This window comes from Anomaloglossus baeobatrachus, chromosome 4 (assembly GCF_048569485.1).
Source record: "Anomaloglossus baeobatrachus isolate aAnoBae1 chromosome 4, aAnoBae1.hap1, whole genome shotgun sequence".
Lineage (NCBI taxonomy): Eukaryota > Metazoa > Chordata > Amphibia > Anura > Aromobatidae > Anomaloglossus > Anomaloglossus baeobatrachus.
The window spans coordinates 94,143,692-94,153,601 of record NC_134356.1 but is presented as its reverse complement, the minus strand read 5'-3'; the positions used below and the strand labels follow the sequence as shown (position 1 = coordinate 94,153,601).

Here is a 9,910-nt window from a genome sequence, read left to right as displayed (position 1 = left end):
ACTAAGTGGCATTTTTTTATTTTTGGGCTTAAGATTGGTAAAGGGTCCTAATCCTAGGTTCTCCCCGCTCAGCTCGCCCAAGCTAGATAGTAAACGAACATCTTCTAGCATCTCAAGGGGGATGCCCAGACGTGCACATTCAGCCTCATCACTGTGTGCGAAGAATTTTTTCCATTTTAGCTTTCTAAGAAACAATTCAATGTCTTTCACCCAAGTGAAGGGGTCAAACCTGACAGTTGGAACAAAGGAAAGTCCATAGCCCAGGACTCGTCTCTCAATATTAGACAGATGGTAACTAGACAGATTAATAATCTGATTCTCTACATCAGAATGGAGATCTACTTTCTCCGGGTAGTTCTCTGATTTTAAATACCCCTTCATAGTAGATCCATGTGCAGGACACTGACAACACTAGGATACAGGCAACATACTGGATTTCCAGCACCACTCCCTGCGTCTCAGATGTGCATCGGCACTCGGGACCTTTGCAGGGTCTTTGCAGGTGGAGTGATCTAGAGGACTTCTTTGGGTATGTACCTTCCTCCTAAACCAGGAGGGGTGAATGCTTTGTATGTTTAAAAGGGGGCCCCCCATTGATACTGATTTAGTCTGCTTTTGTAGGTCTGACCTATAACAGGTGGGACCTCAGTACTTTTTTAATTTCTAGGACTAATAAGGAAGTCCTTTCATTACAGGCATATATTCTGCTCTCCCCTCTATCGGTGGCCTATCATTTTTTGCTGATTGCAGCAGGTTGTTACATAGATGTTCCTCGGATGGTATCTTCTCTTTTGCAGGTATACTTTTTGTGATTTGAGGGTTTATGCATGACTGATATGTAAATGGGGGTATGATGGAGTCCCCTTTTTTTCACATCTAGGAGCCGTGTTATGAAAATTCTCCAGGGATCAGGCTGGAGCAACTCCGACCCTGACATATTGGTGTCAAAGGGTAGATATAATGGCCTTTTGGGGTATGGCCCTCTGCTCCATCATGGCTCCAACAGGGATATTTTGATTATACATTACAGATTCTCTCTTCATTTAAATTGGAGAATATAATACATCCGTTGGACCCCGGATCACTAAGGAACAATCAGGTTCTTTTTGCATCTTTTATTTTTTATTACCATCCACATTATAGTGATCCTATGCCATATGTGGTTTTCAAGAATTTACGCATGTTGATACACGAAATGGGGGTATGATGTAGACTCCTTTATTTTACATACAGGAACCCTGTGGTGAGAATTCTCCAGGAATTAGGCTGGAACAACCACTACCTTGACTCATTTGATGCAAAGGGTAGATATAATTGCCTCTATTTAAATAATTTTTTTTTCTCTCTGGGGGGGATGGCCCCCTACTCCATCATGACTCTAATGGTGATATTTTGATTATACATCGCAGGTTCTCTATTCACGTGAATTGGAGACCAATACACATCCGTTGGGCCATGGTTCATTGAGGAGGAATCAGGTTCTTTCTATGTGTTTATTGCCATCCTTGTCATAGTGACTCTGTGCAATCTGCATGTTGCCCTAAGGGACTTTTTCCTCTTCACTCTTTTTGTTTTGTAGTAAGTCCAAAGACATAACCCCTCTTATAAGTCCACTTATCCTGATGGAACAATAGGGGATCTTGTGAAAAAAGGATACAGTAATACCTGTCGCACCTATCCTGGTCAGAAGACTTATTGAGTCACTGGCTCTAATCATTTTCTAAGTAAGTCATCTTTGCTGCACGCATTGGTTCAAGGAAGCATGTTTAATCCTGAATTTGATTAGTGACACATGCCTGTCTTTCTTACAGGTGTCTTCTATCTTGTACCCCTGATGAACCCCCTTTCATTGCGTTAGAAGGGGGGGAAACGCGTCGGGAGGAGCTGCAGGAGCCTGCGTGGCAGACCCTGTCGCTCCCTTCTAACAAATATCAAGTTTTCAGATTGAATATCTATTCAGTGAAAAAACCTACATTTAACGCTATTGTGTATTACATGTAGTTTTGTCTTTAACACACTCTGCACCTGGATGTTGGTGGTGGACACAAGCCAGTTGGAAATAGGGATAGTGAGGGCCAGCCATCTGGAGCGGGGGGGGTCCTAAACATTATGACACCCTCCGCTGGTAGGAAGGGTCATTGAGATATAGCTTAGGTTCTATGAAACCCCTTACCTACCACTGATCTTTTACTCATTCTCTCACGCTTTTCTATTTTTCAACTAAGCTTCACTCACCTTGTATTTGTTTATTGTTGTTTGGAAGACATATGGTGTCTATATTTTAAATCAATATTATTAATAAAGATATTTATTTTGAGGTTTAGTTTATGTGGTTTTCTGGTCATTCTACCTCGAATTTCTATTATTTTGTGGTTTTACGTAATCTTAAATGGCAGGCTTTCTATCAGGACCAATCAATACCAACAGATGGTTGGATGACGCTGAAGAAGTGTTTTCAGATAAGGTGGTAGATAGCCAAGGAACCGGGAAGGGCACCATTAGGAATCTCTTCTCTGAACTCTTAGACGTGTACAAACTCAACATAAAATCTTGGTGGGAAGTACAATCATTGGAACGATATATAAAGCAAAGGATTGTTCCCCGTGGCCTAAGAATCAATTTGATTCCCGCAGAACGGTCGAGAACCGAGAGACTCATTGGGAGGTGGGAGGAAGAGCTCACAAATTCCTCCATTAGGTTAATGACAATCCTCTTGGAGGAGGAGAAGATTACGCTGGAAAATAGTTCTAAAACTTTACAGAACTTAAGGGAAGAGGCAATTAAATTTAAGGGGGACCCTGAGTTTGTAACAAGAGAGACATCGTTGCAAGTCTCAGTGGATAAGTACCAACAAAATCTTAAGATTAGGAAACATAAGCATTTCCTAAGAGACTTGGGTGACTTCTCTGAGCAGAAGGAACCCCTTATTGGGGCTACTGGCCCCCCGGTTGACATTTCATCCTCTGACTGCTCTGATTCCGAATCCCAGGGACGACCTGAATTGAATAAGGGTAGAGGGAGAAGGAATAATCAGGGCAGATTCAACAATTGGGATAGGCAGGGTAATAGATATAGACAATGGGGTCGACCTTCTGGGAGATCTGGTTTGCCATTGCCCTATGGAGCACCCTATCAAAATGTAGTTCAACAAAGAACCATAGATTATGTAACCCCCCCTATGGTATCTCCTCCTGGACAATCTACTCCTCTAGGCCCACAACAAGGGGCATCTACTCATTTTTTAGGGGGACGAGATCCCTACAATCTACGACATCAAAATCAGAGAACTACCCGGAGAAAGTAGATCTCCATTCTGATGTAGAGAATCAGATTATTAATCTGTCTAGTTACCATCTGTCTAATATTGAGAGACGAGTCCTGGGCTATGGACTTTCCTTTGTTCCAACTGTCAGGTTTGACCCCTTCACTTGGGTGAAAGACATTGAATTGTTTCTTAGAAAGCTAAAATGGAAAAAATTCTTCGCACACAGTGATGAGGCTGAATGTGCACGTCTGGGCATCCCCCTTGAGATGCTAGAAGATGTTCGTTTACTATCTAGCTTGGGCGAGCTGAGCGGGGAGAACCTAGGATTAGGACCCTTTACCAATCTTAAGCCCAAAAATAAAAAAATGCCACCTAGTATGGACTTTAGCAGCCTTGATATTTTTTCTAAATTGGTGGAAAATGATCTCCGCGCCATTCAACCTAAATTGAGATCGGTTAAGCCCAATCTTACTATGGAGGAATGGCGGGCTTTGTCGGATTTGGAGAAAAACACACAGATTACCATCAAGCCATCCGATAAAGGTGGGAACCTGGTGGTAATGAATACTGTTGATTACCCAGGTATGTGTAAGAGAATTTTAGCGGATAAAACCACATATGAAATTCTCGCCAGGGACCCCACAGGGGAATATTTGGGAGAACTTCTAGCCCTCCTAAATGAAGCCCTGGAATCAAGACTTATCTCTGATAAAGCATTTGAATTTCTGTATCAGAAATTCCCTGTTTGCGCCACTTTTTATGCGATCCCTAAGATCCACAAGGGGCTGCACCCACTGAGGGGTCGCCCTATCGTTTCAGGAATTGACGCCATGGCCCAGAATTCCAGCATATACTTGGACACGATCCTGCGCCCCTTCGTTACTAGCTTGCCTTCATACATAAGGGATACTAGTGATCTCATATCCAAGCTAGAGGGCATTGTATTAGAACCAGATACCATACTAGCATCTATTGATGTAGAGCAGCTCTACAGTAGTATTCCTCACGACAAAGGGTTGGAGGCGGTGCAATTCTTCCTCTCCACGCGCAGAAACCAATGCCGCGAGCACAGCAGATTTATTACCAACTTGCTATGTTTCATTTTGACACACAACTACTTCTCTTTTGACGGCAAGATATACCACCAGCTCAGGGGCACGGCGATGGGGAGCCCTTGTGCTCCCACATACGCCAACATGTTCCTGGGCTGGTGGGAGGATACCCACGTGTTCGTGGACGGGGATGTCATCTTTTCCCCCCATATACAATTTTGGGGGCGATATATAGATGACATCCTCGTCCTCTGGACGGGCGGCGAGTCACTGTTTGTGCAATTTTTGGACAAATTGAACTCAAACAACATCGGTCTGAGATTCACCTTCGAGATGAGCTTCAGTTCCTTAGCATTCCTAGATTTGAAAATCACTAGGGACTTGGAAGGGAATTTAGCTACAACCATTTATAGAAAGCCTACTGCCACGAATAGTCTCCTGAGGTGGGAGAGCTACCACCCAGCACCCCTCAGGAGGGGTATCCCTAAGGGACAGTTTCTTCGATTAAGAAGAAACTGTTCCTCCCTCAGTGATTTTGAGGGTCAGGCACAAGAGATGAAAAGACGATTCCAGCAGAGAGGTTACCCACCAAGGGTTATTGAACCTGCGTATAAACATGCGCAGTTTCAGTCAAGGAGAGAATTACTTAGGCCAAAAGAAAAACTGGGCGACAATGAGACCACAAGATTGGTGGCTACATTCGACGACCAAAACCCTAGGGTTATGGAAATACTCAGACAGTATTGGCCCATTTTAAGATCAGACCCGGATATAGGTAAATACGTCTCTCCACACCCAAGTGTTACCTTTAGGAGGGGGAAATCCATTAGGGATCACCTCACGCACAGCCATTTCATACCCCCAAGAGGGGAGGGGACTTGGCTGGACCGAAAACCACAGGGGACCTTTAGGTGTGGTAGATGCAGTTACTGCATCTTCATAAATCAGACTAAAGAATTTTCCAATCTGGGGACTGGCAGGGTCTTCAAGATCAGAGACTTTGCCAATTGCAGGACCCAGGGGGTGGTCTATCTCTGTACTTGCAGCTGCCCCCTGGGATATGTTGGCAAAACCAGGAGGCAGCTGCGAGTGAGGATTGGAGAACACCTGGGTGACATCAGCCACAAAAGAGATACGGCCATCTCACGGCATGTGAATGAGTACCACAATGGCGATACTAGAACCATCTCCTTTCAGGTCATAGAGGTGGTTAAAAAACCAGTACGTGGAGGAGATTGGGACAGAACCATCTTGCAACGTGAAGCAAGATGGATTTTTTTGCTGGGTGTAGTCTCCCCGGGGGGCTTGAATGAAAACATTAGTTATGTCAGCTTCATCTAATGGGAAAAAGGGTTGCTATAACTGATAGAAAGCCGTGATATTAAAATTTATGTGGGTCATCCATACCCACCTTGTTTCTTTTTTTTTCATGTTTGTATATATTATATCTAAATTTCCTTGGACCATATGTAGTGTGTGAGGGATTGGTGCTTTTATATATACACATATAAAAATTTATAATATAAAACTAAAGAGGGGGGTCATCAATGAGCGATAGGTTACCAAAGGGTATGATGAAGGGTCTCCCCTATAAACACTGGAGCTAGGAAATGGGGGATTTTTGACAAGAATTGTTACCAACGGGAAAATAATGCCTAACATTGTTGTACTCTCCTTAGCACGTTTGATCTATCATTGCTATTATCCGCCTCATTCCGTGGTCCTAATTGACCGTGGAATGCTTAAAGCTGATCAGGGATGACGTTTATCCCCGCTTGTCGTATTGTGTACGCCTTACAATAGGCATTCTATAATGTTAGACATATGGGGTGACTTTATATTTGTTAGTTAATCCAGCAAAATAGGCAGTTTTGTTTTAACGCAGCGTCATTCCTGTGACGCATGATTTCGGGCACGTCCCTATCTGCATAAAAGCGATTAGCATTTTCCCTGCTAAATCTGACTGAGAATAGGAGGTGGGTGTTAACGCAGTGTCATTCGCCACAGCGTCAATTATATGACGCATACTTCCGGGCAGGTCTTTCGTGCATAGGATGATTAGCATCTTCCCTGCTAAAATCGATTGGAAATAAGAGGTGGGCGTCACCAGTATGCCAAGAGTCACACTCTTGGTTCTGATAGGATCATTCTCCTTTCAATCATTACGCAAACAGGAAGTGGGCGTGATCGTTCACAACATCAGGAGATCCTGTGTCTCCATAGGTCCCTTTTCCTGTCACTCTTAAAGTGAGCAGGGAAGGGATGATGACTCCGCCCCTAACTTCCGGGACGCGGCGATTTTAAATACCCCTTCATAGTAGATCCATGTGCAGGACACTGACAACACTAGGATACAGGCAACATACTGGATTTCCAGCACCACTCCCTGCGTCTCAGATGTGCATCGGCACTCGGGACCCGGACAGGGTCTTTGCAGGTGGAGTGATCTAGAGGACTTCTTTGGGTATGTACCTTCCTCCTAAACCAGGAGGGGTGAATGCTTTGTATGTTTAAAAGGGGGCCCCCCATTGATACTGATTTAGTCTGCTTTTGTAGGTCTGACCTATAACAGGTGGGACCTCAGTACTTTTTTAATTTCTAGGACTAATAAGGAAGTCCTTTCATTACAGGCATATATTCTGCTCTCCCCTCTATCGGTGGCCTATCATTTTTTGCTGATTGCAGCAGGTTGTTACATAGATGTTCCTCGGATGGTATCTTCTCTTTTGCAGGTATACTTTTTGTGATTTGAGGGTTTATGCATGACTGATATGTAAATGGGGGTATGATGGAGTCCCCTTTTTTTCACATCTAGGAGCCGTGTTATGAAAATTCTCCAGGGATCAGGCTGGAGCAACTCCGACCCTGACATATTGGTGTCAAAGGGTAGATATAATGGCCTTTTGGGGTATGGCCCTCTGCTCCATCATGGCTCTAACAGGGATATTTTGATTATACATTACAGATTCTCTCTTCATTTAAATTGGAGAATATAATACATCCGTTGGACCCCGGATCACTAAGGAACAATCAGGTTCTTTTTGCATCTTTTATTTTTTATTACCATCCACATTATAGTGATCCTATGCCATATGTGGTTTTCAAGAATTTACGCATGTTGATACACGAAATGGGGGTATGATGTAGACTCCTTTATTTTACATACAGGAACCCTGTGGTGAGAATTCTCCAGGAATTAGGCTGGAACAACCACTACCTTGACTCATTTGATGCAAAGGGTAGATATAATTGCCTCTATTTAAATAATTTTTTTTTCTCTCTGGGGGGGATGGCCCCCTACTCCATCATGACTCTAATGGTGATATTTTGATTATACATCGCAGGTTCTCTATTCACGTGAATTGGAGACCAATACACATCCGTTGGGCCATGGTTCATTGAGGAGGAATCAGGTTCTTTCTATGTGTTTATTGCCATCCTTGTCATAGTGACTCTGTGCAATCTGCATGTTGCCCTAAGGGACTTTTTCCTCTTCACTCTTTTTGTTTTGTAGTAAGTCCAAAGACATAACCCCTCTTATAAGTCCACTTATCCTGATGGAACAATAGGGGATCTTGTGAAAAAAGGATACAGTAATACCTGTCGCACCTATCCTGGTCAGAAGACTTATTGAGTCACTGGCTCTAATCATTTTCTAAGTAAGTCATCTTTGCTGCACGCATTGGTTCAAGGAAGCATGTTTAATCCTGAATTTGATTAGTGACACATGCCTGTCTTTCTTACAGGTGTCTTCTATCTTGTACCCCTGATGAACCCCCTTTCATTGCGTTAGAAGGGGGGGAAACGCGTCGGGAGGAGCTGCAGGAGCCTGCGTGGCAGACCCTGTCGCTCCCTTCTAACAAATATCAAGTTTTCAGATTGAATATCTATTCAGTGAAAAAACCTACATTTAACGCTATTGTGTATTACATGTAGTTTTGTATTTAACACACTCTGCACCTGGATGTTGGTGGTGGACACAAGCCAGTTGGAAATAGGGATAGTGAGGGCCAGCCATCTGGAGCGGGGGGGGTCCTAAACATTATGACACCCTCCGCTGGTAGGAAGGGTCATTGAGATATAGCTTAGGTTCTATGAAACCCCTTACCTACCACTGATCTTTTACTCATTCTCTCACGCTTTTCTATTTTTCAACTAAGCTTCACTCACCTTGTATTTGTTTATTGTTGTTTGGAAGACATATGGTGTCTATATTTTAAATCAATATTATTAATAAAGATATTTATTTTGAGGTTTAGTTTATGTGGTTTTCTGGTCATTCTACCTCGAATTTCTATTATTTTGTGGTTTTACGCCATGCTTACTGGTCCAAGTATCGGTGGTGAAATGCACCTGTTGACACACAGAGTTTCTCAAGGAAGCGGTGATGTTGTGTGCGACATGCTGGTGTAGCGCGGGCACACCTTTCTTAGAGAAGTAGTGGCGACTAGGCATCTGGTACTGGGGCACAGCGACAGACATAAGGTCTCTAAAATCCTGTGTGTCCACTAGGCGGAAAGGCAGCATTTCGGTAGCCAACAGCTTACAGAGGGATAGAGTCAACCTCTTAGCTTTGTCATGGGTCGCAGGAAGTGGCCTTTTATTTGACCACATCTGAGGGACGGAGATCTGGCTGCTGTGTGTAGACGGTGTTGAGTAGGGTGTCCCTGGAAAAATGCAGGTTTGTGAGGAAAGTGCAGGCGGAGACATGATGTTGCCTTCATCCAACGTTGGTGCTATCGATGTCTGAGAGAGCTGTACACACTCACTTGTTTCCCCTTCCAAACCAACTGACGACCTACCAAGCAAACTGCCTGTTGCAGTTACAGTGGTGGAAGTTGTGCGTGGAAAAACAGGTGTGACAACTGTCCCCACAGTCCTAGTAGATGAAGAGCGCGCGGATGCACTGGAAGGGGCAGGCGGTGGATGGTTCGCTCCGCTAGGCCGCATTGCAGCACGGTGAGCTTCCCACCGGGACATATGATATTTATTCATGTGACGATTCATGGAAGAAGTTGTCAAACTGCTGAGGTTTTGACCTCTACTAAGAGAACCATGACAAAGTTTACAGATCACATAATTTGGGCGATCTTTTTCTATGTCAAAAAAGGACCAGGCTAGGCAAGGCTTAGAGGCCATGCGACCTGTTGATCCACCCCGAATAATGCTCAGAGGCAGAGTGGTGGCTGAGGATGCAGTTGTAGACGTGCTACCAGTGCTCCGACTCTGTCCAGGAAGGCGCAAGGTAACTTCGTCGTCGGTTGCATCCTCCTCCACCGCCTCTGTTGACCTCCTCGAGTGCCTGACTGGGGGTTGACAGTAGGTGGGATCTAGAACTTCATCATCAATTGTTGTGTTTGCACTCCCCTCCCCCTCAGACGGAGCCTCTTCTTGCCCTGGCCGAATATTTAAGTTGTCATCCCAATCGGGTATCTGCGTCTCATCTTCATCAGTATGTTCCTCATTGTCTATAACCACAGGTGTTACAGTTTGTGACAAAGGGTCAACATTATGCTCAGAAACTTGGTCCTCACGGCCTGAATCAGAGTCACAAAGGTTCTGGGCATCACTGCAGACCATTTCCTGTTCTGTA

General features: G+C 44.2%; 2 long non-coding RNA genes across 2 annotated transcripts; both read left to right on the top strand.

Moving 5' to 3' along the window:
• Window positions 1–1,029: 1,029 nt before the first annotated feature.
• LOC142301254 (uncharacterized) lies at window positions 1,030–1,687 on the top strand. Its single transcript, XR_012752719.1, has 4 exons — window positions 1,030–1,099; window positions 1,234–1,304; window positions 1,410–1,478; window positions 1,580–1,687. It is a non-coding gene; the product is annotated as an uncharacterized LOC142301254 (long non-coding RNA).
• Window positions 1,688–7,281: 5,594 nt separating this feature from the next.
• LOC142301253 (uncharacterized) lies at window positions 7,282–7,937 on the top strand. The gene is made up of 4 exons (XR_012752718.1): window positions 7,282–7,351; window positions 7,486–7,556; window positions 7,662–7,730; window positions 7,832–7,937. It is a non-coding gene; the product is annotated as an uncharacterized LOC142301253 (long non-coding RNA).
• Window positions 7,938–9,910: the final 1,973 nt, after the last annotated feature.